This window comes from Melospiza melodia, chromosome 17 (assembly GCF_035770615.1).
Source record: "Melospiza melodia melodia isolate bMelMel2 chromosome 17, bMelMel2.pri, whole genome shotgun sequence".
Classification (NCBI taxonomy): Eukaryota; Metazoa; Chordata; class Aves; order Passeriformes; family Passerellidae; genus Melospiza; species Melospiza melodia.
In genome coordinates this window covers 9,061,338-9,069,996 of record NC_086210.1, presented here as the reverse complement: position 1 = coordinate 9,069,996, position 8,659 = coordinate 9,061,338, and the positions used below count along the sequence as shown (strand labels likewise).

Below are 8,659 nucleotides of genomic sequence, written 5' to 3'. Positions count from 1 at the left end.
TCCCTGTGAACAAACCTCTCTCTGACACTTATTAAAAGCCCTGGCTCCCTTACAAAAATCTGATTGATACCTGAGTCCTGGGTCAAGCGTCCCAAATCCTTGCCTCACCACCATCCAGCTGGACACCTGTACCCATAAGATCCCAGACCCAGAGTAACCAGGTTGTATAAGCCTCACGTCCCTGTCCGTACAATGTCTGTGTGCAGATTACAGAGACTTTTGTACATCAGGGACTCAGTGATGATCTCAACCATTGGCTCCCCTGTGAGTTGTGAGGGCCCTCCATTCTTATCCTTGTCTGGGTGCTCTGATTTCATCTTAAACCTCCTCGTTTCCACAGAGCAACTGCTGCTGGCTGTGACTGCCTCTGCAGTTCAGCTGGAACTTGGACAGTTGTAACATCTGTGGGTTCCGCTGCTGCACCATCAGACTCTCCCTCTTTGAGGCAGGGGGAGGTTTCCTCACCAGCTGGGGAAGTGTATTCCTTCAGCATCTGGCCCATCTCACACATCTCCTTCATCAGACCCCCCACCCAATCTGGGTGGTTCATTTCTGAGGTGGGCTGTGGGGCGTGGTCAGGCTCTGGGGTGTTGAGGATTTTTTGTAGGTTGAGGAGTTCTTGCTAGACAATGGCCATATTCGGCCGATGCACAATCCAGCCTGCTTGTACTAATGGACAATGAACACATTCACAAAAAATGGATAATGGACATATTCAGAAATGGGGTCAGTATATCCTTGAGAAAGATACAAGAAGAAGAGTCATCAGGACTCAGCAAGTTTGTCAGCAAGCTTGGGAGAGTGAGAAAAAAGAGAAAGCAATGGGTGGGCCAGACATCCACAGCAAGATGCACGAAAAATTAGATGATCCAATAAGCATTTTAATTTAGATGTGTTAACAGCTAGGATTAACCAATCATGTATTAGCTAGAGAAGCGTGGGCAGTAGAAACTTATTATAAATCTGGTCTTTTTAGGGATAATAAATTTGGCTTCACTTGATCATATTGGTCATGGTGTGATGTCCCTGAACATCCGCACCTCGCAACTGGGCTCCTGGAAGTCTTCATCTATGTCACATTCTGTGGGTTTTTATTTACTCCTTATTTGTCCATCCTGTAGAAAAGGATTGGTGTCAGTGGGAAACTGACATTGCTTGTTTGAAGGGGAGCCCACCCATCCTGCCTGAGAATGATGAACTCCTCTGTTTTAAAGTCTCTTTTTGAGGGTCTCTTCTTGGGTCTTCTACAGGTTGGTTTTTTGTTTCCTCTCCTCCAGGCTGTCCTGGCCTGTGCTGGGAAAAGCCCACTGCAGGGACATCTGTGCACCCTGGGATCCCAGGGTCCTGGGCATCTGCATGGGGATGGGCAACATAACAAAGGACTGTCTGGAGGCCTTTGGAAATGGGAATTTATGGACAGGTGGGACTGCTCAATCTGACTGCACCAGGCCCTCACCTCTAGATCTCTTTCCTGCTTGGCAGGGTTCCGTTTCCAGGGAGTGTGGGCAAGGACTGGCACTCACCTGCACAGAAAGGCTTCTGCCTTTTGTCCCTGTAGCTAAACCCAGGGTGAGATTCCTCCTTTAGTGCTCAAAGAAAGGAAAGGAAATCCCAGAAGGGATGTGCTCTGTCTTTGAAATCATTACCAATTGTGAGGAAGACCCCTGCTAAAGTAGGACGTGTCCCTGATCAAAGAAGGTCACCCTTCTGACCAAACTGATCCCAGCCCAAAGGCCAGGCCTTCTGCTGGGCTCCGGAAGGGGTGCTGCAGGCAATGTGCTCAGGGGAGAGACCTCCACTGCCCTCACTTCTCTCAGGGATAACACATCCCATCCCATCCCATCCCAAGGGTTCCCAGGATGGCCACAGACATGAGGAATGGGATCCAGCACACTTAACGACTGTGTCGAATATCAGGTTTAGGACTTTCCCAACCAGCAGTCATGAACCACATATCCTGAACATGAAGTAGATATGAAAATAAAATAAAAAAGAAAACCAGGACATTTAACAAGGACCTTTCCCCAAGGAAATCCAGGACTGCACTGAGCAGGTTCTGGGGCAGAACACATCCCACAGATGGCCCAGGAGCCCCATGCAGTGCTGGGGAGTTCCTGACCCTCGGGCCCACTGAGGCTCTCCTGGGCCAGGGAGCTGCCTCAGCTGCCACAGCACTCGGGCACCACACAGGTGCCTCAGTCCCACCAGAGCACAGCCACCCACGAGAGGGTGAGACCCTTCTGCCACACACCAGGAGTGGAGAGGAACCTCCCAGGCCCCTTCACTGTCCCTCGGCACATTCATTTCAGCCTGACCCTCAAAGCCCTGCTCAGCAACATCCCCCGCTAGAGTAGGATGTGTCCCTGGTCAAAGGAGGTCACCCCTCTGACCAAACTGATCCCAGCCCAAAGGCTAGGCCTTCAGCTGGACTCTGGAAGGGGTTCTGCAGGCAATGTTTTCAGGGGAGAGATCTCCATTGGCCTCACTTCTCTAAGGGATAACACATCCCATCCCATCCCAAGGGTTCCCAGGATTATTATTGCAACAGTACATCATCAGTAGGGTAAAACTAACCTGTCTCATGACAGTCTAAACCAAGCTCAGATTCCCTATTAGTGGGTGAACAATCCAACGCTTGGTGAATTCTGCTTCACAATGATAGGAAGAGCCGACATCGAAGGATCAAAAAGCGATGTCACTATGAACGCTTGGCCGCCACAAGCCAGTTATCCCTGTGGTAACTTTTCTGACACCTCCTGCTTAAAATCCAAAAAAGCCAGAAGGATCGTGAGGCCCCGCTTTCATGGTCTGTATTCGTACTGAAAATCAAGATCAAGCGAGCTTTTGCCCTTCTGCTCCATGGGAGGTTTCCGTCCTCCCTGAGCTCGCCTTAGGACACCTGTGTTACGCTTTGACAGGTGTACCGCCCCAGTCAAACTCCCCACCTGCCGCTGTCCCCGGAGCAGGTCGTGGCCAGCGCGCACCGGCCTCTTGGCGCCAGAAGCGAGAGCCCCCTCGGGGTTCACCCCCCGCCGCCTCACCGGGTAAGTGAAAAAACGATCAGAGTAGTGGTATTTCACTGATGGCCGGGACGCCGGCGGGTGGGTCGCCCCGCACCACCGAGCGCGTGCCCGGCTTCCCACTTATTCTACACCTCTCATGTCTCTTCAGAGCGCTAGACTAGAGTCAAACTCAACAGGATCTTCTTTCCCTGCTGATTCCACCAAACCCGTTCCCTTGGCTGTGGTTTCGCTGGATAGTAGGTAGGGACAGTGGGAATCTTCTTCATCCATTCATGCACGTCACTAATTAGATTACGAGGCATTTGGCTATTTAATAAACACATACAAATTGTATATGTTCCTTTTCCGGGTTAAGTAAGGTGGCCCGTCCACCTGAATGACCAAATTGGAATTTATAGCCCAAAATGGGCTAGACGCGGTTATGACGGATGAACCCCTCCCAAACAAATACCGATTCCACTGTCCAGCGAACCTGTCGAGGGGAGAGGCCTAGTTTATTTACCAGGATTTACACAGATACAATTGATCTAGCTTTGCTAATGAATATATTTACAATGTCAACGGAGGTGGATGCTAGGGCCCATGCGGTTCTCTCTAGCCTTGTTTTAGAGAGACCAAGGGCGGTCAGCAACTCATTATTATTGCCAAACCATTTGGTACGGGCTCCCATGGGGAAGCCAACATATTCAATGTCATCAGCATTGGTCAGTTGCTGAATTTCTGTATGAAGGCGCTGATATTTTTTGGCCTTCTCCAAGGCGGCCTCAGTCAATGAGACATCAGAGTGCTCAGACCTCACAGTCACATTGACCACAACTGCCTTAGAACCTTTGACAAAGATTAAATCCAGTTTAAATAGTTAATTTTCATAATCCCTTAGGTGTGGCTCCTCAAAAACTGCCCAACACTCCCTCTTAGCCTCCTCGCTAAGGGTTTCACAGATGGCATTGTGTCTCTTAATCCTGGCATCTTGAGTGATGGCACAGTTTCTGACAATGTGGGCTGTGGTCTCAAATCTAGCTCCACAATGTCCACATGATTGAGCAACATACTCTTGTTTACCCCTAGCCAGGAATTCTCTTGTTGGGTAGACATTCGCTCTGAGTTGTAGGGCCGTGATTAGTTTACAGTGAGGTATGCCCTTAAACTGCCCTATCCAGGCATTACTGATCTCATCATTCTCGAAATGCTCAATCCCATGGCCCTGGGCAACCAGATGGGTCCATTTATGAAATTCTAGTTTCCTCCAGTTACAAGGTCTTGGGTATCGAATCTTAGGGATGGGTGCTTCCCATTCCAGCCAGGCTCCATCGTCGCCCCCCAACTCTACCAATGGTAAAGGCTCCCAAATCGATGGGATGGACTCTTGTGTCCTCCCCGCTTTCAACCACAATTTTCCAAATAACCGTTCCAGATGTACTTCCTTGAGATAGTTCACAAGAGTCTCATCCGAAGACTGGGCTAATCTATGGAGTCTTCGCACCTGAATACTTGGAATGAGCAACGCCAACTTGATGAGGTCTAAACCGCCATCTTTAAAACTCGAATACAAGATGGCATCACATGTACTGGGGGGAAGATGAAGCCATTCCTTAACCGTGTTATGAATTAATTGGTCAAGGGATTCAAGCAGGCCCACCTTAACTTCGGTATGGTCAGCCAGATATATCAGTCTCGGGATGGTATAGGTCCTGAGTACATCGACTTTCTGAAGAGGTTTTAAGGGCGAACGACCAATCCGATGAAGCCAATCAATGAGCTTCTCTGATAGTCTAGGATCTGGAAAGCCAGTCCAGGGGTCAACCCATGTGCTGACGTACCTTTCTGAGCTCCCTGGGTCGATCATGTTAAGGGGGGATCCATTAATCACCCACGTGGGACAATCATTGATAGTATACGAGTCCCTTGTAGGCTTGATGTAAAAGCCATGACATTTTCCCCCCTGCGTACTGAGGCCAGTTAGATTGCAAAAGGCCTCCAAAATTTTGATGTTATGACACATGCCTTCCCAAGAGTCACTCAGCAGCACCAAGTCATCAGCAAATGCCATGGCTGTAAATTTCCAGCCCCCATGATGGAAAACCTCACCTTCATTCTCGAGTTTATATAGAAGGGGGTCCATCACTAAAATTGAGCAGCAAAGGTGACATGGGGTCGCCTTGCTTGACACCTGAGCAAATGTATATGGGGTCTGTCCTTTCTCTTCCCATGGAAATGCACATCTTAACATCCCGATATATTTCCCTCACCAACTCTATCATGTGTGGATCCACCCCTCTCTGGACCAGACCCTCAAATGCTGATGACAGACGGTGTCAAATGCCTTAGCAATGTCCACGAACACAACCCCCAGATGTTTATGCTCTCACTTAGCTGTTCCACCACAAGCCGTAACAACTTGAGGTTTTCGGCACAACCTGATGCGCAAATAAAACCCCGTTGCCGGGGGTTGATGGGACATGCTTTGGACAGCCTCGCAGTAGCAATCCTGGAAAACAGCCTAATCACCACTGAACCAATAGTGATAGGCCTCCAGTTATTGATATCACCAAGCTTCTCGGCATTTGAAGACTTGGGTATCAAGACTGTCTTGCAGTCCCGCAGCGCATCTGGAACAGTACCAGTGATAAGCCAGAGGCTGAACATCTCAGTCAACTGGGAAAACTTTGGGCCTTTTGCAATAATCTGACCCAAAGTGATCCCATCTGGCCCGGGAGCAGAGGTTTTACACATCTCTCTCATGTTCTTATCAATCTCTTTTCCAGTAATTAAGGCCTCGAATGTGGCGTTATCCGCCTCCTTAAATGGAGGGAAATCAAGTAGGCCACCAAATATATCAGATGTATCCCACCTTCTTTTAAAGTGATCATGGAGAACACTTGATGGTAATTGGCACTGAGAGGCTTCCGTGCTGTCCAGGATCACGTATGAGGCACCTTCTATGTAACTCGTACAGCAGTTGGAACCTCAAGAATTTTCCCCTCTTAATAGCTCTTCTGCGCATCCAATTTGATAGAGTTTTGGATGCTTTTTGGCCATGGGATGCCTGCGTCTTTTGACCCTTGATAGATTTAGTTTGGCTAGGCACACCCAGAATACCAAGAAACTCCTTATAAACATCGTTCAGCACCCGACCTGGATCTTGCCCATCAAGAACTTTCTTGAAGGCTTCCCGATATATGGTCAATTTGCCAAACGATAATCCCGCTTTGATGACTTTCCAGAATTGGAGCTTTAACTGTCCCTCCTTGGGCATCCCTCCTTACCAGATCCGGCAGGACGTTCAGTTCCAGTGGCACCTACTAGTCCTTCATGACCTTTCACGGAGGGACGCCTTTTATCACTAATCTGCTCTGCCATTTTAGTTGGAATATGCTCCGCTACAAGTTGGTTGATATTCCGCTTACTGGCAAACTTGTCCACCAATTGTACCAGAAGAGCCTCTTCCTCCTTAGTCCATACCCGTTTGTGGGCCCCTCAGGCCGATGACTCTTTGGGATGAGAAGCAACAATCCGCTCCACATTTCGCACAAGAGGATGTCTTATTCTCTTGTGCAGACCCAGGCCAGTCTTAGTAGCGAACCCACGTTGGCACACGTCACAGACCCATTCCCCAGTGGGAGCCACACACACCACCCCCTTGCAGCGCGGGATGTGACAGGAGATACTGTGGTATTTTATATTTTGTTTACCACATTTTGAACACCTGAAAATGATCTTTCTCTGTCCGTGCGCCCTTTTGAGATGGTCAATCAGCCCCAACATCCTAGTAAACCAGGTCTCACAACAAGGACAAGATGGTTGTTTGTCAGGCATGGACACGACAGGTGTTCTTGGCGTTGTACCACCACCTTCAGACCCGTGAGGAGCCTCGGGTGTTTTGGGCTCTTCACTAGCTCCCATCGCGCTCTCAGCCTCAGGTGTTTTGGGCTCTTCGGTACCTCCCACCGCACTCTCAGCCTCATCCTGGGCCATCCCCATAGGGGAGATCTCATAGGGCTCAGGGAGTTGCCCCAAACCCTACCAAACATCCACATGATGTACACCATCTTCTTTAACAATTCTGGAGTTAAAAAACTCCAAACTTACAAGATCGAATCCCTCTTCCCTGGGCACACAGGGCATAGATGGTAATTTGACATCAATGACCCTTAGATCTAATGGGTCAGTCTGAGTGGTAGTCAAGATATAACGCAAAGCCATTTTGTCAGTCTGGTAAGCAATAAAGTGACAAGTCCAAGTGAGAGTAGAAGCATATAGTAGCTGACCCTCTCTCAAACTACCAACTGTGTCAACAACAGCCCATGGACAAGGCTCTGTGCAACAGCGAACTAACTGTGCCAACCTTTTTGTTTCAGCAATTCGTGAAACTATCATTGGGTGGTGAGTCCAACGACAGGGAGGGCTGATATGCGCCCTCTCTCACACTGGGGCAGAAGTCGACTCAGTTACCATGAGGGTATCCGGCAGGACCACGAGGAGGTGCGACTTCCGCGACTATGCCCAGTTAGTAAATATAGTTACTCCCGCCGTTTACCCACGCTTCATTGAATTTCTTCACTTTGACATTCAGAGCATTGGGCAGAAATTACATCGCGTCAACACCCGCCTCAGGCCTTCACAATGCTTTGTTTTAATTAAGTAGTCGGATTCCCCTGGTCCGCACCAGTTCTAAGCCGGCTGCTAGGCACTGACTGAGGCGGGGCGCTGGCCCGGAGACCCTCCCCCGGGGACCCTCCCCCGCACGAACCGCTCAGCCTACGCTGGCTGCGGCTGCGCACGCACTGGCCGCACACCGCGGGAACCCCACCGGCGGGAACCGCTGGGGCAGCGGTGCGCAACAATGATGGCCGCCACTGGGGCGCCGGCTGTGGCAAGGCGGAGGGTGGGCGGAGGGGGGGAGCAGGCGGCGCCCGCCACAGCCGGGGCGATCCACAGGAAGGGCCCGGCATGTGTCCAGAGTCGCCACTGCGCGCGTGCACACCCCGGTGCCTGGGCAGGCCACGCGGAGCGCACTCACCCACGAGCAGCACCTCGCCCAGCTGCGGCACGCGCCCAGCCCGCTTCGCGACCCAGCCCGACCGACCCAGCCCTTAGAGGCAATCCTTATCCCCAAGTTACGGATCCAGCTTGCCAACTTCCCTTACCTACATTGTTCCAACATGCCAGAGGCTGTTCAACTTGGAGACCTGCTGCGGATATGGGTACGGCCCGGCGCGAGACTTACACCCTCTCCCCCGGATTTTCACGGGCCAGCGAAAGCTCACCGGATGCTTCTGGAACCACAATGCTTTCCAAGGTGAGGGCCCCTCGCTCGGGATGAATCCATTCCAAGGCACCCAGCCCTTCACAAAGAAAAGAAAACTCTCCCTGAGGCTCCCACCAGCTTCTCTGGGATCGGTTGCATCACCGCACTGGGTGCCTCACGGCGCCCGTCTCCGCCACTCCGGATTCGGGGATCTGAACCCGACTCCCTTTCGATCGGCTGAGGGCAACAAAGGCCATCACCTGCCCTTTCGGAACCACGCTCGCCTATCGCTTAGGACCGACTGACCCATGTTCAACTGCTGTTCACATGGAACCCTGCTCCACTTTGGCCTTCAAAGCTCTCGTTTGAATATTTGCTACTACCACCA

At 50.7% G+C, this 8,659-nt stretch overlaps 1 pseudogene; it reads right to left on the bottom strand.

Annotated features, from left to right (window-relative positions):
• Window positions 1-2,544: 2,544 nt before the first annotated feature.
• Window positions 2,545-8,659, bottom strand: part of LOC134426210 (28S ribosomal RNA) — an 8,028-nt pseudogene continuing 1,913 nt past the window's right edge.